This window comes from Rutidosis leptorrhynchoides, chromosome 10, assembly GCF_046630445.1.
Source record: "Rutidosis leptorrhynchoides isolate AG116_Rl617_1_P2 chromosome 10, CSIRO_AGI_Rlap_v1, whole genome shotgun sequence".
NCBI lineage: Eukaryota > Viridiplantae > Streptophyta > Magnoliopsida > Asterales > Asteraceae > Rutidosis > Rutidosis leptorrhynchoides.
This window is the reverse complement of record NC_092342.1, coordinates 96280211-96303490: the sequence shown is the minus strand read 5'-3', so window position 1 is coordinate 96303490 and position 23280 is coordinate 96280211. Positions and strand designations below refer to the sequence as shown.

Genomic DNA, 23280 nt, shown 5'->3' with positions numbered 1-23280 from the left:
AGGAAATATATGAACATCCATGTAACAATAGCTATTAAACGAATTGAAACAGAAACAAAATTTAGAAGCTACAGTAACTCCATAGCAGCAACAATGGTGTTTTGTGGTGGAAGCTTGTAAGGATGGTGAGGATATGATGGTGTCGTGGAGTGGTGGTAAATCTTCGTGGTGATGGGTTTCAAACGGAAAAAACAATCGTAGCAGCAAAACCTAGCTGCAACAGTAAGTTGCAGGTGTTTTAAAATGGTGGATTAGGTGGCGGTTTATGGCGATCTGTGTTCGAAACATGAAGAGATAACAGCGGCGATTAGCATATATGTATAGTTGCAAGTTTGTATGAGGTTTAAGTCTCGAAAACAGGAACGTGCAAGTGGTTGTGTGGTGGTTGATGATGGTTATTTGTTATGGTGCATGAAGGAGGAAAAAAATGAGGAAAGGTGATGAAAGGTGGTTTGGTGATGGTGGTCCGACGAGGAAAGGTTGTTGCGGTTGTCGGGTGTAGTGATCAAGGAAGATGAAGGTGGTGTGGTTCCATGGTTTATATGTCTAATGCATACATATATATGTTTAAATGAATATCATGTAAAGTGAAGTGGAAGCACAACACATATAATAAATAATATAATATTATTTCACATATCACAAACGTGTAAAAATAATGATTCTCAAATAATTCTTGCAGACAGTTTTCTCGGAGTGTGATATCGTGTCCCGTTTGATAAATCAGTAACGGCTAAAAGTACACAGAAACATCCCAAATTTTTAAATTAAATATCTTTATTTATTTCAGTCCTTATGGTATAAAATTCGGTCATTAATCATTAAATAAAAATTTACTCAACTGTCCGCGCTCGATTCTGGGTAAAATATAAAAAGTGTTAAAACTTAACAAATAGTGCCTAAATACATTTTTAATAAGCCTAAAATTTATAGAACTCATTTTCGTATCACCGTTTATTTTTTTTAAATCATTTAAGTTCGGATTTAGACTTGCTTAATATCAATCGGAACATCAAACGAATATTACAATCATTTAATATTTATTTTTAATATACTTTATATATATATATATATATATATATATATATATATATATATATATATATATATATATATATATATATATATATATATATATATATATATATATATAATATTTTATTTTACATAGTTAACTAAAGCATATAACATTTTTAAATTTATACTTCAAATATATACATATCTATATACATTGAAATATACATTTATCTAATTACAAATAGTTGTTCGTGAATCGTTGGGAACGGTCGATGGTCAATTGAACAGTTCAAATTTTTTGAGACTTCACATTACAGACTTTGCTTATCGTGTCGGAAACATATAAAGATTAAGTTTAAATTTGGTCGGAAATTTCCGGGTCGTCACATCTCAGAGAGGGAATGATATGATATGGGTAATTGTTGATCAACTGACGAAGAGTGCACACTTCTTAGCAACAAAAGAGACAGCTTCATTGAGTACTTTGGCAGAATTGTACTTGAAAGAAATAGTTAGTCGACATGGGGTTCCGTTGTCTATCGTGTCCGATGGAGATTCTAGATTTATGTCTAACTTCTGGAATAGTTTACAGAAAAGTTTGGGAACAAGGGTAAATCTGAGTACAGCGTATCATCCATAACCGACGGTCAGAGTAAGTGAACAATTCAGACACTAGAGGATATACTTAGGTCCTGTGTGTTAGAGTACGGTGGTGCATGGGATATACATCTACTGTTGATCGAATTCGCCTACAACAATACTTACCATTCGAGTATTGGTATGCCGCCTTATGAGATGTTGTATGGTCACAAATGTAGAACGCCGACTTATTGGTTAGAAGCCGGTGAGAAACAGTTTGCAGGTCCAGAATTAGTTCAGATAACTGCAGACAAGGTAGCTATAGCACGTGAAAAGTTAAAAGCGGCACGTGACAGATAGAAAATGTATACCGATCCACGTAGACGTCCGGTAAACTTTGAGGTGGGTGATCGTGTTTACTTGAAAGTGTCACTGTGGAAGGGAGTTATCAGATTTGGTATGCGAGGTAAGTTAGCTTCGAGGTACATTGGGCCGTTCAAGATTATTCAAAAGGTTAACAACTAGACTGTTGTGTTAGATCTTCCAGCAGATTTGGCAGGGATACACAACACCTTCAACGTATGTTATCTTAGAAAGTGTAAGGTTGATGATGAGACATAACTGGTTCCGTTAAGTGATTTGAGGGTTAACTTAAATCAAAAGTTAGTTGAAGAACTGGTTAGGATTGTTGATAGAAAGGTGACAAAGCTAAGAAAGAAAGAGATCCATATGGTGCTTGTTGAGTGAAAGCATAGTTTATGTAGTGACCCGTCCTAATCCATCTGGACGAAGTCTTCAACAGTTGGTCCCATTGCGAGGTACTGACCTCCATATGCCATGAACGACTCCATGTAATATCTTTAAAATGAGCAAATGCACAGCAGAAGATTTCTTTAATACCTGAGAATAAAGATGTTTTAAAAGTGTCAACCAAAAGGTTGGTGAATTCATAAGTTTATCGTAAACAATAAAATTCATTATTTTGATAGACCACAAGATTCAAATACAGTACACCTATCTCGTGTACGAAACCAGTTTTCATAATGCTTAGCAGAGTAGGTTCGTATCCTTTTCTCCCCCGTAGGTTGCCTCACGATTTTTAAATAATCGTGCACATATCTCGTGCACAAAACTAATACATAACCTGTGTATAAAATCATTCTCTCAATATATAACTTTCATTTCGATTTCATTGCTCAACATGGTAACCGAAATTAACATATAATGTGCATCAATAATATCCCCAAAACAAAACATCTCGTCTGTATAATATATAAACTTCAAAGTACTAAACACCACGCCTACTAGCCCTTCCGTCTAGTGAACATTCTGGGTAGGGGTGTTAAACCCGGTAGCTACCTTTAGGATTCGCATGAATTAGGGCCATACCCGATTCTAATTCTTAGGTTACCAAGCAATAATAATCAGGGGAAAATATATTCATCAATTGGTGGCAATTATCATGTCCACCTAATTCAATAATAATCAACAGAACTTCTGTCTGTATAATAATTCATTCAAGGAATGTTTTGCTTGTGTCTATCTCGTCAAACATTTATAAAAGCATTTCATGTATTCTCAGTTCAAAATATATTTCAAAAAGATTTAATAAAGCAGTTGTAAAAACATCTCATGTATTCTCAGTCCCCAAAATACAAAGAGTAAAAGGGAGCAAATGAACTCACAATACGATATTTTGTAGTAAAAATATACATACGACAGAACTGAACAATGCAAGTTTGGCCTCGGATTCACGAACCTATATCATTTATATATATTAACACATATAATTAACATGTAATAATAATTAAACTAGTTTATGTATATTACTTATTTAGTTTAGTAATATATTTGTTATTTCAAAGGTTATATATTTATATTGTATATTAATATTTATACATATGGTTTTATTAATACATATATATCTATATAATTATATTGTTAAATCAAAATTTGTTATATATAAATATTTATGTAAATAATGTTATTATGTTTGTAGTAATAATATTACTGTAATAATAATAATATTAATGATAATAATAATGATAAGAAAGATAATGTAAATAAAATTATATATAAAAATCATGTTAATGAAAATAATAATAATGATAGGAATAATTTTAATTAAAATGTTATTTTAATGTTAATGATAATAACAATAATAATAATAATAATAATAATAATAATAATAATAATAATAATAATAATAATAATAATAATAATAATAATAATAATAATAATAATAATAATAATAAGTAATAAGTAAACTACCTCAAAGAAGTAGTCCTTAAAAGAAAAATGCCCAAGTCCGAGTTTGAACCCGCGACCTCCCGCTCACCCATCAACACCCTTAACCCTTGAACTGTTTTCATTTTTCTGATTTATAACCCCGAATTAAATCATATAACCTATATATCTATTTGTTTCCTTTTTCTTTTCCTTCACAAACTAAATCGATCAAGGGAACAACAATCATAATCCCTTCACGTTTTCTTCATCTTCTTTGCTGTGAGATCATAATCATATGACTATCATCATAATCATGGTCATCATAATCATCACCAAAACCATCGTGATTTCATGTATCAAGGTATATTATTGTCATCTTTTATAATTATCATTCTCCTAATCGTTACTAGGTTTTCATCATCATCATTATCCTAATCTATTTATTATTATATCATCACCATAGTTTTGTTGTTATAGGTATATGAAATAGAAGGATAGCAGCAACATAGTTGCAGCGAGGCTGCTGTAAACAGAAAGAGTAAACAGAAACGAAAAAGAAAAAAAGAAAGGGAAAACGTTGGGTTTGGTTTATTTTTGTGGATCGACAGGATGAGTGGAACCAGGATCTCGAGCAACAGTCCAACCCAAAAAGAAGATACAAGCTGAATTTCGGGCCAATACACATTCAAAGATTAGGCAGTTTAAAACACAATTCGTTCAGTTTAATTGAATTGTTTCAAAAATTTGTTTCTATTTCATGTCCCACCACCAACCTAACATTCCATCACCTTTAATCATTCAATTAGATAATTGCTTTGAATGTGTCGGTGTAATGACCCGGAATTTTCCGACCAAATTATACTTATGAGATTAATATTTACATAAATTATACCATACCAATATGATAAGCAATCCAAATTGTTGAGACTTGTGTTTTTGAAAAGAGTTTTACACAACGTTTGACCGTCCAATATGACCGATGATATCACGAACTATATAACATACGATAATTATACATTTGTGTATATATATGTATTTATATATATTTAACATGATCTAAGGATGGTTTAACATCTCATTGTGTACTAGTGACAATGAGTTATAAGTATATTTTGAAACTACTAACTTAAGTTTTCAAAACGATAACTATACGTAACATTCTTTGATATATATACTTATAATCTATAATGCTTATACATGTATCGTATATATAATGTATTTAATCACTTTTTAAGGACTTAAATACATAAAACAATATAAGTATATTCACAAAAGATAGCTATATTTGAATTCTCGTTCCGTTTCCTCAAGATTTCTATACGTATATCTAGGGTATATGTACCCGTATCATACCCAGCTTCTATACGTATTTACTATTGGTATATACACATCAAATCAACATCTTAATCAACATTATTACTACCCTAGATATGAGGTAACTAGGATTTGTCAAGTAGTATGAATTATTAGTAAGAAAACAAAATTAGGAATCCTTTTCTTTCTTTATAAACTAAAAACGTTTTTATAAATGAACACCATTTCTTCACTCCATTTTCTCATACCTACACCCTCATTTCTCTCTAAAAATACTCCAAACTTCATACTTGATCATCTCCAAGCATTTTCCCCATCATTTAGCTTCAATTACAAGCCTTAAACACCATAAGAAAACTCTTTCAAGAACATATCAAAATAACCACCCATTTGAAGAAGTTTACTTCCAACCTTTTGATCTAACTCCACCACTCTTTGATTCCAAGATTATTTCTTATCTTTTGCAGTAACTTTGTCCAAGTAACTTGAGGTAGTAACCTTGTTCATAATCTTATTCAATTCATATTCATATAGCTATCTTATTTTGTGGTATAAAATTTTAACAACAAGAACATAGTTTGAATGATTTCAAACTTGTTCGCAAACTAAATAGATCCTTCTAACTTGACTTTTAAAACACTTCAAGACCTGTAATATATCATAATTATATGCTAACCTAACAAGATATAACTTGGTTTTACAAAGAACATCTTAAAAACTGAATCTACGTCGTCGGAGTGCAACCGGGGGCTGTTTTGGGTTGGATAATTAAAAACTATCTTGAACTTTGAATTGGAAGTTAATGTTCTGGAAAAATGATATTTCTTATGAATATGTTAACACATAAAAATTCTATGGTTTAACTCAAAGTGTAAGTATTTTTAGAAAAATGATCATTAAATGTTGTTTTTTATGATGGAAAATGATCACTTTCATAAGTTTCACCAAAGTTTGACCTATAACCTATGATTTCGAATACAAACTAAGGTATTTTCAGTTCATATTCTTAAAATTTGACTCGATCCAAGGAAGTGGCAAGTTGAACCAACAAAAACGGAGTTGTAATGAAGAAACTACGACTAAAACAAGATTGGGTATCCGAAGCTAGTTTAGCTACGAAAATATTTGCAGAAAAAGTAAATTAATCATATCTTTTCTAATTAATATGATATTTTATATATAATTACTTATGATTTGATTTTATATATTTCAGGACCACCCGTAAACAACACGAGAAGATTAATCATAAGACCTCATGATTGTACGCAACACGTCATTTGACAACACGGTACTTTATGTACGCAACACGTCATTTGACAACATGGTACCATGGGTCGAGATTAATTCTGATCAATACGAATACGATGGGGTCTTTATTTATTTTATTTAAGCAACTAATTGTGGACCACTAACATCGGACTGCTAACTAAGGACTAAGAAAATATTAAAAGTATATATATATGTAACGATTACTTAAAAAGAAAATATGTTGATATATTATATATATGGTTAGGTTCGTGATATCTATCGGAGACCAAGTCGAATTAAATACCTTCAAGGCAAAAGTGAGTTTCATTTGCTCCCTTTTTAATTGCTTTTGCAATATATATTTTTGGGCTGAGAATACATGCGCTGCTTTTATAAATGTTTACAAAATAGACACAAGTACTTAAAAATATATTCTACGTTGAGTTGTACCACTGACATATTTCCCTGTAGCTTGGTAACTACTATTTACATGGGTATTGTAAACGCGAATCCTGTTGATAGATCTATCGAGCCTGACAACCCCAACCGGACTGGACGACCAGTATTCAACGGTTGCACAGTACTTCGTTTTGGTGACTACACTTGGTACGGTGTAGTGAGATTTCATAATAAAGGGAATATGCGACGTTGATTAAATGTTAAGTATGGTTACCAACTGCTCAACCACTTAGAATGCTTTACATACACTTGCGAGTGTATTATGTTTATGATTATGAAATCTTGTGGTCTATTAACATATTGAAATGATTGTCATGATAAACCTATGAAGTCACCAACCTTTTGGTTGACACTTTAAAGCATGTTTATTCTCAGGTACGAATTAAGTCTTCCGCTGTGCATTTGCTCAATATAAGGGCATTACTTGGAGCCGATCATCGCAATGGGACCAAATGTTGATGACTTCGTCCAGGTGGATTAGGACGGGTCCTTTCAGTTGGTATAAGAGCGGTGGTCGTAGCGAACCAGGTCTTGCATTAGTGTGTCTAACTAGTAGTTGTTAGGATGTATTAATGAGTCTGGACTTCGACCGTGTCTACATGTCAAAAGTTTTGCTTATCATTTCTAGTCGAAAATCATCTGCTTATCATCCTTAGGAAATTACCTGCTTATCATTCGTAAGTCTAGACACGTTTTACTGCATTTACTGCATTGATAGTGTATAGACGAATTCGTATCTTAGCATATCTGTTATTGCGAACTTTGACTGATATCTTTTCAAAGATTCTCCGTAATTTACGGGATTTTGGTATTATATATACATATGTAAATTATGTATTGAAGAGTACCAAATCTAACTCCTATAATCTATTCCATACCAAAAATTCATTTTCCCCATTATACAAGATGGATTCCGCATCTAGTTCGAATTCTTCAGATTCCGACAGTTATGCCGATATGGATTTCCATTCGGGCTCCGAAAGCAGCGTCACCGGAATGGATCAACCAATTTCCCATCATCTATTCTGGATGAATTGGGGATGGGTTCGTAATATACTAAATCACTGGAGACAAGAAGAAGGTGATCCATTCCATCCACCAAATTGCCCTCTTGGCGATGAACCTGAAGCACTTACCGACGAACCTATTCGAAACACCATTTTCTCTCTCATTTCTAGAGTATCTCGTCATGATTATATACTATCCCATATTACAAATCTTGTTCATTCGCTTGCTCCAACCGCCAATCATCCCGGTGTACTAGCAGAAGTTAACGAACTTCGCGCTCGCGTGACGGCTTTGGAGAACATGGTGCGAAGGTTGCAAACACCAGCAGTAGCACCAGCAACATAATCAGCACCACCATCAATAACATCAACAATACCATCATCACCACTAACAAACAACATCCGCATCACACGTCTCGACATCAAAATCTGTCCCACAAACATCAACATCATACGCACCATAGATACCAAGGAGTACCAACAATAATGAACGATGAAGTATTGATCCATAACTTCATTGATATTCTGCGAAGAATATGTGGTTTCAAAAAGTTTTAGAGATTTCTTATTCTAGCTCAAACCGAAAAGCAAATGAGATTAATATCATATTAACTCATTAAATTCATGATTTCATCTGAAGAAAATATATATGTATATATGTTTTCATAAAGATTGTAATTAAAAGTTATTTTGTACAAAATATTAATTGTGAAATTTTTTTTAACGGGTTGGTAATACCTGAGGAATAATTAGATTTCATCTTAATAAGTTACATTGTACATTCGTCGAAGCTGATTCAACAGTCATTTACTATCCTACTTACAACCACCGATATACGTATCCGTTCACCGTAGAATAACCATTTTCATTCAATTTCATATTTGGATTTTGACTTCCCAGAATCCAACAAGTGGCATATGAAGAAAACATATGACAAAATAAAATCTGTTAGAAACAAACAAATTAACTATGAAAAATTTTGTTAAGAATCCACGCTAACTATTCCAGCTAACTGTTCCTAGCTAACTGATTACATTTTATTTATCGCAGTTTATTTATAGCAATTTAATTATGCACTTTTATTTATCGTCATTTAATTTCTGTAATTATTTTACGCACTTTAAATATCGGGACACGTATACAATGTTTTGACATATCATATCGACGCATCTATATATATTATTTGGAATCACCATAGACAATCTATATGCAGTAATGATCGAGTTCTCTATACAGGGTTGAGGTTGATTCTACAATAATATATATAGTTTTGGTTATGATCTAGTCTGAGACGTATACGGGTCACGACACGTATTAATTAATTCGTATATTATATATTAAACTATATATGAATTATTGGACTGTTACTGTGGACTATCGACTGTGGACTAATGACATTGGACAATTAAAATGAATTAAAATATTGATTATAACATATGAAACTAAACATTTCTTCAAGATTGCCACTTGATTTCATCTTAAACCTCATTGTATCTCGACGATTACAATCAGCGTTCAAATCAATCATGATTCTTAAAAACACCTCAATCGAGAGGATAAACCAACCGCACTTCATCTACGGAAGAAAAGATTGATGCATATAGTTATGCACCTGAAAAACCCTCGGAAACTGAGTAAACGTTTGACACGTATCTGTTCTAGTTCCTTTGACATTTTTATTACCGAAGATCGTTTTGCAATCCCTTTCCAAAGTAGCTAATTTTGTCACAGCTCCAGCAAGTCAACTCCGACTTGTCATCCGAAACAACTTTATTATAACCGCGATATATATGCGTATTCTTTATTGTTACTGGGGAACCTTTTATATTCCACAATATTACCATCAGCGATTAATCATTTTAAAAACACAATTCTCCTGAAACTACCTCGGTTTGATAACCGATGACCCAGATCAGTTAACTTTGAAAATGCTGACGAAGCAGCATGTTGTAGATGATCTTAATGGCCAAAAGTTTGATGATAAAGAAAGGAGTGTTAGGAACGCTCGATAGAAAATTTAGTACCGAAAAGCGGATTATGCGAAACTATGAAGAAAGCCGTGGACAAATCACAAAGAATAAGTTTGCCTTCAAAGAATCCAAATGATTCTGTGCCTGCTGAAATCGTTAGCAAACATCTTATTTCTCATTCTAAACCTTCACAGACAAATCTTCTTCATCATCCATTGATATTAGAAATTCTAAGATATTCTCGTATGTTCTATTATAAATATCCTCCATATTTCTGGCGATATTTTCACAACTATTCTTATCTGAGATCATTTATTTCTCCGTAATATCTGCAACATAAAAGAAACTGTGTTAGTTTCTAAATTCTGAAACCTTCGAGTTTAAAATATGAATGTTTTGAAGTAGTGTTGGGAACTGAAGCATGGATTAGTATAATATAATGACACTTGATCAATGTCATTATATTACAGTAAGTCATGCTGAGTTTCTAATGAAGCATGATGATTCACAGTACCGTCATCATGTGCCATTTACACGACTCTTACATTCTATCTAATCTCTAAACATATCAAGAGAATATTTTTCTGGATGACTCGGTCTTCTCCAGGGTATTCTGGTAATTTAACAAATCAAAATCATTCTATTACCATTTTCTTCTTAGAGCATTAGCTATGTTCATTCTGAATTTCATATCTACGAATTCCGGACCATTACTCGCTTGACTCGAAGTTGAGAAGAGAAAACGAAAGCATGAAGCTCCGAAAAATAATGAAGAATATAAACTCCGATAATAACCCCGAAATTACAAACCGTATATATCGATGCAGATAGCAATACAGAGATACGGGAGAATTAGAAACACTATAAACACAAGAGTATAGTAGAAGTAAATAGATTCTTCTGGTGGTAGATGAAAAAGAAGAATGACAGATATAAAAATTAGGAGTATATCAAGAATCAGGACTGGATGGAGCATATTGATGAATGCTTTAAAGTAAGAATCAAGGGAGAAAGAATAGAAGGTGTGAGTCGTGGAAAATAAGGAAACGAAGGGGTGAATTTATAGTGAAATATACGACAGAGCAATCGAAACAGATTATTGCATATAATCAAAGAAGATCCTGATTTCCTTAATCACCAAAGAACCAAATCTTATTACGTAAGATTCTCTTTAAATCCCTTAAATCCAGGAAATCAATCATAACTACGTCATCGGTTAAGACGAATATATTTTACTCATCTCACTCTTTAACGATAGTCTCATTTATATTCTTCGCATAATCGAATCGCTTTATCTACATTACTCAATGATGATAAAACTCCATTATCACCTTATATTTGTCATAAAAACCTTCTTATTGTTATCCATAACAACCTCTATCAAATTTCGGGGACGAAATTTCTTTAACGGGTAGGTACTGTAATGACCCAGAATTTTCAGACCAAATTATACTTATGAGATTAATATTTACATAAATTAAACCATACCAACATGATAAGCAATCCAAATTGTTGAGACTTGTGTTTTTGAAAAGAGTTTTACACAACGTTTGACCGTCCAATATGACCGATGATATCACGAACTATATAACATACGATAATTATACGTTTGTGTATATATATGTATTTATATATATTTAATATGATCTAAGGATGGTTTAACATCTCATTGTGTACTAGTGACAATGAGTTATAAATATATTTTGAAACTACTAACTTAAGTTTTCAAAATGATAACTATACGTAACATTCTTTGATATATATACTTATAATCTATAATGCTTATACATGTATCGTATATATAATGTATTTAATCACTTTTTAAGGACTTAAATACATAAAACAATATAAGTATATTCACAAAAGATAGCTATATTTGAATTCTCGTTCCGTTTCCTCAAGATTTCTATACGTATATCTAGGGTATATGTACCCATATCATACCCAGCTTCTGTACGTATTTACTATTGGTATATACACATCAAATCAACATCCTAATCAACATTATTACTGCCCTAGATATGAGGTAACTAGGATTTGTCAAGTAGTATGAATTATTAGTAAGAAAACAAAATTAGGAATCATTTTCTTTCTTTATAAACTAAAAATGTTTTTATAAATGAACACCATTTCTTCACTCCATTTTCTCATACCTACACCCCCATTTCTCTCTAAAAATACTCCTAACTTCATACTTGACCATCTCCAAGCATTTTCCCCATCATTTAGCTTCAATTACAAGCCTTAAACACCATAAGAAAACTCTTTCAAGAACATATCAAAATAACCACCCATTTGAAGAAGTTTACTTCCAACCTTTTGATCTAACTCCACCACTCTTTGATTCCAAGATTATTTCTTATCTTTTGCAGTAACTTTGTCCAAGTAACTTAAGGTAGTAACCTTGTTCATAATCTTATTCAATTCATATTCATATAGCTATCTTATTTTGTGGTATAAAATTTTAACAACAAGAACATAGTTTGAATGATTTCAAACTTGTTCGCAAACTAAATAGATCCTTCAAACTTGACTTTTAAAACACTTCAAGACCTGTAATATATCATAATGATATGCTAACCTAACAAGATATAACTTGGTTTTACAAAGAACATCTTAAAAACTGAATCTACGTCGTCGGAGTGCAATCGGGGGCTGTTTTGGGTTGGATAATTAAAAACCATCTTGAACTTTGAATTGGAAGTTCATGTTCTGGAAAAATGATATTTCTTATGAATATGTTAACACATAAAAATTTCATGGTTTAACTCAAAGTGTAAGTATTTTCAGAAAAATGATCATTAAATGTTGTTTTTATGATGGAAAATGATCACTTTCATAAGTTTCACCAAAGTTTGACCTATAACCTATGATTTCGAATACAAACTAAGGTATTTTCAGTTCATATTCTTAAAATTTGACTCGATCCAAGGAAGTGGTAAGTTGAACCAATAAAAACGGAGTTGTAATGAAGAAACTACGACTAAAACAAGATTGGGTATCCGAAGCTAGTTTAGCTACGAAAATATTTGGAGAAAAAGTAAATTAATCATATCTTTTCTAATTAATATGATATTTTATATATAATTACTTATGATTTGATTTTATATATTTCAGGACCACCCGTAAACAACACGAGAAGATTAATCATAAGACCTCATGATTGTACGCAACACGTCATTTGACAACACGGTAATTTATGTACGCAACACGTCATTTGACAACATGGTACCATGGATCGAGATTAATTCTGATCAATACGAATACGATGGGGTCTTTATTTATTTTATTTAAGCAACTAATTGTGGACCACTAACATCGGACTGCTAACTACGGACTAAGAAAATATTAAAAGTATTAAAAGTATATATATATATGTAACGATTACTTAAAAAGAAAATATGTTGATATATTATATATATGGTTAGGTTCGTGATATCTATCGGAGACCAAGTCGAATTAAATACCTTCAAGGCAAAAGTGATTTTCATTTGCTCCCTTTTTAATTGCTTTTGCAATATATATTTTTGGGCTGAGAATACATGCGCTGCTTTTATAAATGTTTACAAAATAGACACAAGTACTTAAAAATATATTCTACGTTGAGTTGTACCACTGGCATATTTCCCTGTAGCTTGGTAACTACTATTTACATGGGTATTATAAATGCGAATCCTGTTGATAGATCTATCGGGCCTGACAACCCCAACCGGACTGGACGACCAGTATTCAACGGTTGCACAGTACTTCGTTTTGGTGACTACACTTGGTACGGTGTAGTGAGATTTTATAATAAAGGGAATATGCGACGTTGATTAAATGTTAAGTATGGTTACCAAGTGCTCAACCACTTAGAATGCTTTACATACACTTGCGAGTGTATTATATTTATGATTATGAAATCTTGTGGTCTATTAACATATTGAAATGATTGTCATGATAAACCTATGAACTCACCAATCTTTTGGTTGACACTTTAAAGCATGTTTATTCTCAGGTACGAATTAAGTCTTCCGCTGTGCATTTGCTCAATATAAGGGCATTACTTGGAGCCGATCATCGCAATGGGACCAAATGTTGATGACTTCGTCCAGGTGGATTAGGACGGGTCCTTTCAGTCGGCCATGGGATTTGTGAGTTGTCCCACATGAAAATCATTAACACAAAGAAATGACAATATAAAAAGAGTGCCTGCCTCCTTTGTATTTTTATTTGTGAGAGACCATGAGAAGTAAATAAATGATTCTTAAAATTTTTCAATTGATCTCATCATTAACTCGTAGTAGTAATAGAGAAGAAAATAATAGTGGCAGCAGTGAATTTAGCTAAAATAATGGCGGTTTTGTGATGGTTTCATGTTTCAAAACAGTAGAAAAGAGAGAGAAGAGAGGGTAGCAGTTTATAGGTGATTGATCGAAAACAGGAACAGATGCAGTAGTATTCATGGGTTTTTGTTTGTCGTCAATAGTAACAAACAAGAGTGGTAGCTTGGTGGTGTTTGGGTCTAAACAACATGACCATAAATAGGAAAAAAATTGTACGCATGTAGCAGTAATAGTTGTGGGTCGAACAAGGAGATGGTTGTGACGGGTTGGTGGATTCAAGAAGAGGGTGGTTATCGATCAAAGGAGGTGGTGGCTTATTCAAGCTAAGACAACGAGTTGTAGTAGAAACAATAAACATTTAGACAAGAACGAGGTGGTGCGTTTAGTGGCGGTTTACCTTGGTGGTTGTGGTTGTTTTAAGTAGAAACAGAAAATAGAAGGTTGCAGCGAATTTGTTTAGGCTTTGTTTCGCTGGCTTCTTCATTTGATTGTTTAGAACGAGCAACCCATTGTAGCATTTTAATTTACTTATTTATAAGCAATTGAGTATAAGGTTTGATTGATGTATGGATTGAAAGAAGATTTGAGGGGTTGATAGAGAAAGAGAACTTGATTATAAATAACACGAGTGTGTGTTTATGTGTTTGGTTGGTTAGTTGGGTTTGATCAATATAAGTGAGTTTGAAGAATTAGAATATATCACAGTATCAATATGATACTTTACAGAAAGTGTGAGGGATGTGTTTGTGGGGTTGATGATCGAGGGGTTGATGATCGACAGAGAATCAATCAGATACAGAAGATGAAGAAAAGAAATTAAAAGTAGATGGAGATTGCTAACAACATTTGTTTGTGTTGATTTTAATATCAATAATCAAAGACAGTGAATGCAAATCAAACACAGTTTGATAATGATGTAAAACTTATTTTGATTCTTATGAATCCGTATAGATTAATAATAATATTGATAATTTTATTAATAATAATACAAATACTAATAATAATAATAGAATTAATAATAATGATAATAATATCAATAATTCTAATAATAATAATAATTATATTAATAATAATAAATAATAATAACGCTACTCATCATAAGATGACAATTTTAATAAGTTGAATAATAATAATCATAAATAAAATGATTACGTTAATATTATTAATAATACTAATAATAACACTACTTATAAAAATATTAATATTATTAATTATAATAATAATATTGATAATAATATTATAACAATTTTTACATATTTATTTCTAGCAGTTAAATAGTAATTTATTTCAAATTATGTTTCAAATTAATATATATATTTAAATATATATGTATCTATTTACAATTAATTATTCGTGAATCGTTGAAACTGCTCGAGGTTAAATGAATGCAAGAAAACAGTTCAAAATTTTTGAGACTCAACCTAACAGACTTTTCTTATCATGTCAAAATCATATAAAGATTAAGTTTAAATTTGATTGGAAATTTCCGGGTCGTCACAGTACCTACCCGTTAAAGAAATTTCGTCCCGAAATTTGATCGAGGTCATCATGGCTAACAATGAGAATGTTTTTATGACGAATATGAGTTGATAAAAAGAGTTTTATCACTAATGAGATAAAACAATTAGTCTAGGCGTACGAGTGAAGTTATCACAATAGAGTGAAAAGAGTAAATGCAGTTCATCTTAACCGGTGATGTAGTCACGGTTGGTTCCATTGTTAGTTCAATACTGAGACAATCTTTTGTCAAATGTGGTCATCCACACTGCTCACAACTAATTCTTATTGAGTGAATATCTTTAGTCATTTTTTCCATTCGTCTCTCGACAGCATTTATCTTTGCAGAAATGGAATCAAAGTCATGGCTAGAATCGGCTCTAGCTACTTTAGATGATCTAACGATATCTTTTTCTTGGTGCCACTCATGTGAGTGGGAAGCAGTGTTATCAATAATTTTGTAAGCGTCAGTTGCGGTTTTCTTCATAATAGAACCACCAGCTGCTATATCGATGTCTTTTCTTGTAGTGATGTCGCATCCTTGGTAGAATATTTGTACTATTTGACAAGTGTCTAAACCATGTTGCGGACATCCTCTTAATAACTTTCCAAATCTTGTCCATGCCTCATATAGAGTTTCATTTGGCTTTTGTGTAAACGTAACAATTTCTCCTTGAAGTCTTACGGCTTTAGATGCCGGAAAGAATAATTTAAGAAATTTTTCAACTAAAACGTCCCATGTATCAATCGCCCCTTCAGGTAACGATTCCAACCAATCTTTGGCTTCTCCCTTTAAAGTCCAGGGAAATAACATGAGATATATCTGTTCATCCTCCACTTCTCTTATTTTAAATAGTGTACAGATCCTATTAAAGGTTCGAAGATGTTCGTTTGGATCTTCCTTCGGCGCACCACTAAATTGGCATTGATTAGTTACCATGTGTAGGATTTGCAATTTGATTTCATAATCTGGCACATTAATGTTAGGTTAAGTAATTTCATGACCTTGGCCAGTGCGTTTAGCTCGCATTCGGTCTTCCATACTTAGAGGTTCCAGATTCTCCATGATTGAATTTGTTGAATCTGAATCACTAGAGGATTCTGATTTAATGCTTGTTCCTCGACAATCTCTATTTGAATGATTGGTGGTTCCGGAGGAAAGATTAGTGGTTCAGGATCTCTGAATTGTCCCTGAATATCCTCCGGATTCTCAATTGTGAGGTCGGGTTCAAAAAATGGATTATCGGAAATTTGATTTGGAGTACTTGGTCAACTTGATGACGATTCTAAAGAAAAATCAACGGCGACAATATTGGCTAGATGTCTTGATCTAGTTACAGGTGGTGAACGTATAAAAGGTGGTGAACGTTTTGCTCGGTGCATTCACTGAATATCCAATTAGTTATAAAAGATAAAAATTATATAAGTTATCAAATTAATGGACTTTTCTGCTTTTGTCCACGTTTCGAATAGCCAATAGATGCAGCAGGGAGCCAGAACCCTTTAAATCAGAAGCTCACAACTCAGCCACTAACAAATTCAACTATTACTACGAAACAGAAAATTTAGATGTCTATCAATTTAACCACTTAAAATAATTTTTCGCTGAAATTTAAAGAAATTTTAGATAAGAAATAGAAAATTCTATGTCCTAAAAACTAGAGTGGCGAAAAATAAGAAAGAAAAATAGCGCGTCGGAAAACGTCGAAAAATAAAAGGTCGAAAAATAATAATAGGCGTCCAAAAATAAAAATAAGAAAGTAGCGCGTCGAAACTTAAAAACGAACTAAAAACTAAGAATTAAAAGTTGCGTCTAAAAATATTAAAGCTTACAAGAAATTCTATATCCAAAATGGCAAAAACTTAAAAAGGTACTAAAATATAAAAACGGCGTCGCAAAATTCTAAAGCACCTAAATCTTAGTCTAAAGAAAAAGTACTTAAGGGATTTTACGGCAAAGCCTAAAAATCTAGAAATAAAAATAAGTATGGCAAAAACTATGACTTAAAACTAAATACGAGCGAAAAATACAAATATTACGCTAAAACAAATAAAAAGATGCAAAATATAAAAAATAAACTTAAAGTTGTAAAAAGTACAATTTTTATAAAAATATTATTTTTATATTATTTATTTTATAAAACTATTAATTTTATATATTTATAAAAACTAATTAAACTTAATAATACAAATTAAATAATAAAACTAAACTAAATAATTAAAAACTAAACCCTAATTAGGGTTTTAATTAATAATAATAATAATAATTACCCCGTAATTAATGCTGAACTAGGTCAACTTCGGCGTGTCAGACAGCCTCATGCGGTCGCATGAGTTCTACGCCTCTGGGCCATGCGATCGCATGGCTCTTGGATCCAGGCCAGGAATTGGGCTTCAACAGTACCGGGCCGATTGATTTATATATATATATATATATTTTTTCTATTTTAATTTTCTGTGTTAATATTTATAAAAAATATTTATATAAATTAAATAAAACTTATATTTTTACAAACAAAAAATAGAAATAGAAATATTTATAATTTATATATTTTATCAAACTCTTAAAGATATAAATATATTGTTATTCTTTTTATGGTTTTTGTATTTTTAATAATTAAAACGTATTTTCAAAAGCGTATTTTTACAAAAGTAAATTAAAAAGAAGTAAAGTCTTTGTTCAATTTTTTTTATATATATATAGCGTTTTGCTTCCGGCGTTTAAGCAAGTCCCCGGCAGCGGCGCCAAAAATACTTGATGTGTGCGAGGTGGTGTACAAAATAGTTATATTTTTACTATAAAATACTATTAAATACGATACAATTTTACACAAGATATTTATTTATTTATAGAATGGATATACTTAAACCTTGCTACAACACTTATAGGCAGTGTACCTAATCGTACAGTAGTGTAGTTTTTAGTAAGTCCGGTTCGTCCTCAGGGAACTCGCCAAGTTTAACGCTATATTTTTTTAACTTATAATTGTAAAAATATAAAAATATATATAAGTAGTATTATTATTATAAAAGGGGGTTTTTATCGTTTAATGACCGGTTTGTCGATTTTAAAACTTTAGTCGCAGTTAAAACCTAATGTAAAATATTAAAAATAAATATAACTTAATTTTAAGCGTAAAGTAAATAACGATAATGAAATTGCGATAAATAAAAGTGCGATAAATAAAATTGCGATAATTAAAAAGTACGATAATTAAAATGACAATAAATAAAAGTGTGATAATTAAAAGTGCAATTAAATATGAAATAAAGGAAATTAAATATGAAATAAAGGAATTATGCTTATTTAAACTTCCGTAATCATGATGTTTGACGTGTTGATTTTAGTTTATTCCCATGGGTTAATTGTCCTTTGTCCTGGATTATTTGATATGTCTATACGGTTTTGTCCATAATAGTCCATCAGTCATAATCATAAAGTGCGAAAGTCTTCGTCAAATTATTCTTATTCCCGAAGTCAAATATTCCAACTAATTGGGGATTCGAATTGTAACAAGGTCTTAATACTTTGTTTAATGAATACACTAGGTTATCGACTGCGTGTAGACCAAGGTTTTAATACTTTGTTAACAATTGCACCAATTACCCTTGAATGTAATCCACCCCTGTTTTAACTAGTCCATTAACTATTAATCCAGTCCCGTATCCGGTAAAATGAACAATTATTGGTATTTATAGATATCCCGCCCACCGTACCCAGTCAAGCGTATGTGGTTATATATAAATACGTCAAATTATAAGTCTATATATTAAATCAACGAGGTATCATTTAGTTAATATAAAGCCCATTAATAGCCCATAGTCTAATTTCCACAAGTGTCGTTTTTTTATCCAAACCCCAATTATGGTCCAAAGCCCAATTACCCAATTTTAATATTTAGCCCAACATCACGATTACTTCGGCATTAAATAACCATAATAATAATTTAGCTACGAGACATTAATTTTAAAAAGGTTGAACATAACTTACAATGATTAATAATAGCGTAGCGTTACACGGACAGAATTTCGACTTACACCCTTACAACATTCGCTAACATACCCTTATTATTAGAATTTAAAATTAAAATTAAAATTAAAATTAATATATATATATATATATATATATATATATATATATATATATATATATATATATATATATATATATATATATATATATATATATATATATATATATATATATATATATATATATATGTATATGTATATGTATACGTGAGAGAGATAGAGAAAAAGTTATCTTTAAGATCAACCAAAACTGCGAAATTTATAGGATGTCACCAGAAACTATTCACCATGCGATCGCATGGGATTTAGGCCTTCAGGCCATGCGATCGCATGGCCACTTTTTCCAGCTCATGTACTTATGTTTGCTTCTTTGCCGACGGTTTAATAAATAAATATAATATATAAATAATTTTAAGAATTATTTAAATATTATATTATATTTATGTGCATAGTTGACTTGTAATTTTTAGTCCGTTGCATCGAGCGTTGAGAGTTGACTCTGGTCCCGGTTCTGGATTTTCGAACGTCCTTGCGTACAATTTAATATCTTGTATTTTGCGTCTTGCGTCTTGTACTCTTATAATTTTGAGACGTTTCTCATCAATAATTTGAACCTCTTAGATTGTACTTTGTACTTTTGAGCTTTTTGGTCGTTTGCGTCTTCAATTCGTCGAATCTGTTTTTTATCTTCACCTTTTATTATTTAGACGAATATCACTTGTAAATAGAACAATTGCAACTAAAAGCTTGTCTTTCTTGAGGGATAATGCTATGAAATATATGTTCGTTTTTAGCATTATCAAATATTCCCACACTTGAGCGTTGCTTGTCCTCAAGCAATATAGTCTTGAAATAAAAATACTAGAATCACTTCTTTATTCTTCACACTTTGTACATCAGTGATTTTGATACGGCGGTATGAACAATGGTAGTAACGATGTGGTTTACAGTCCCACATGACTATAAAAATTTAGATCCTTTAGGAAATTGGATCTTTATGAAAACATTTGATCTTTTGAAAATCTAGCTTTTACCTTAGATAAGTTTTCCGGAATAACCCTTCACCGGTATTTGCAAATTGTTTTTGTGGGTTTGGCGGGTTTCAGATTTGATAATTTTAGCTCAAAACTTGCAGTTTTGTGTCACCCACTTGCTAACCTTGTATTGGGAAAGCAACACGTCCAGTATACTTGTTCCGTATATTACCTTTCGATTAACTACCATCCGGTTGTAAAGGAAAGCGTTGAACAAGCAACTGTTATGGCAATGTCCCCTGACATGCTTTTAATTATGGTTTATAACGTGTCAGATGCAATTACTATCCTTTGTAGGAGCAATAGTAAAGCTCACCCTATAGTTTTTCGGTCTGGCACAAGGTCCTGTCTTTAACCATGCTATGCAACCACCGTTCTTACGGTTGACACCCGATTTAGTTCAGGTGACCTGATGAATTCCAGGTGAATTCCTAGAATTTTACGTTCAATGGTAATGAACGCATTAAAAATGGGTTTTTCAGAAAACAAATCGGTTTGTAATTTTGATCAAAATATTTTCTCTTTCAAGCTCGAGTTTAGATATTATCGAATTCCATGAGTTTGTAATTCTCAATCTTTAAAGTCAATCTCAAGGATTGAGTAATATCAGTCTTAAAAGCTGATTTTTAATCTTTCAAGGAGATTATCCTTTCTGGGGATCTGATTCATTAGTCTTATCAAGCTAATTTGCACGGTGCCCTCCCTATTTTACGAGACAGATCCTCTCATGGTTAGGATAAGTCTGACCACTTGGCGACCCTGTTTGATGCTGAGGTCCGTGGATTTCCAGCTGATTTTCGAGAAAACTTTTCAAGAATTTTTGTAGACTCTACAACTGGTCTGGACGACAACTTCATGACCTAAATTAAGAAGCGCGTTTCTTTTTCGGAAGACTTTACTTCCTTTTAATGATGGAATTGATTCATCGTGTAGATCCATCTTTCCTTTCAAATATATTACAATTTACTGGGTAAAACTGATTAATATTGTCCAAAACAAAAGTATCTTCAATTATTTGTACAAAAATATGTGATATATGTTTTAAATAACTTGGTGAATTTTTCCCACACTTGGCTTTTATTTTCTTTGCCTTTTTATTGTCCTCTATTCCATTTTAAATGAATTCTAACATTTTGGGTTGTTTCTCAATTTATGTCCTTTCCGAGGTAACAATAATTTCGGTATTAACACCTAGTTTTATCGTTCATAAATATATATAAACATGATTTTGAGTTCATTTAATTGAAAATTTTGAAAAATTTTACTAGAATTGGTAGTCAGTATATAAGACTAGGACTGTTCTTTATTATCAGAGAGCACTAGATTCTAATACAACTACTGCATTACTAGTATTTTTAATGGTAACCAAGTGTATAAGTTAAAAATTTTAAAAATCCGAAAGAATTTAACCCCTTCCCACACTTAAGATCTTGCAATGCCCTCATTTGCAAGAAATCAGTAACAATTTAAATTATTGAGGGTGATTAGCGTAGAAAAATGATTAAATTTTACCAAAGTTTCCAAACATATTGGCGTTTGTTTGTTGAATGATAAATGGTGCACATCATTTGTTCATTCCGTCTTGTTGTTACATCACATTTGTTTTTCATTTTCGTCAAAATTAGTAGCTTTTGCTGAACTTAATGCTAGTCTTTGAAAATGCGCTGTTTTACCCGGTTGTGTACAATTGAAAATATACATACATACAAATATAAACATGCATGGTAATTTGAAATGGGACTTTAAATCCCACTTTCAAATCAAATATGAAATATTAGTACAACATAATAAAAATATTAAACTTACATAAAAGTATCAAAATATAATGTGTTCAAACATAAATAAATAGAAATAATAAAAAGATTAAAAATCATAAAAATCACCAACAGGAACTATATCAATCTGGATAGGGGTTCCAGTTCATGTCGTCATCCGGGTTCCATGGTTGGTGATAGGTGTACTGGTAGGCCTGGTTAGGGTCATAGAGAGTATATGGTGGTCTCAACTCGGGCTAGTGTGGAGGATAGTAAGCAGGTCGGGTCGGTACGTAGTGATCCTGAGGTGACAGCCGGCTCATGATCTGACGCTGATGATAGTCCCATCTATCATGTTGTCATTTCCTGGAATGCTCGTAATCATTCCAGGCTTGCCACTGCTCCATCCGACTAAATCTCTCCCCGTTTGTAATATCTACCTCATCTACACGCTGGTAGACGTCACTCATAGCCTCCCTAATGTCATTCGCTTCCTCCATTTCCTCATCTGATCCTCTCTCTACCTGTGGATGATGACCTTCATAGGGTACTGCCTGGTTGCGTTTGCTATTTAATAAGTTAGCACCCTGATAGACCCTCAATCCTAAAGGCTCAACCTATTCCCTACATTCCAAAAGTGGACCCCCTTGGTCCCTATCTACACCCAAATACTCTCCAATGAGAGTAACAAAAATACCTCCTCCTATTATTCCCCCTTCCAGTATTCCTTCTACCATCTTAGACAAATAAAAACTAACACAGTAAGGGATATTAACAAAGCCTCTTGGGTCTCGAATACACTTTAGGTAAAATAA

At 32.1% G+C, this 23280-nt stretch overlaps 1 non-coding gene across 1 annotated transcript; it reads left to right on the top strand.

The window, feature by feature from the left end:
- Positions 1–16220: 16220 nt before the first annotated feature.
- LOC139873756 (small nucleolar RNA R71) lies at positions 16221–16327 on the top strand. Its single transcript, XR_011767479.1, has one exon. It is a non-coding gene; the product is annotated as a small nucleolar RNA R71 (small nucleolar RNA).
- Positions 16328–23280: the final 6953 nt, after the last annotated feature.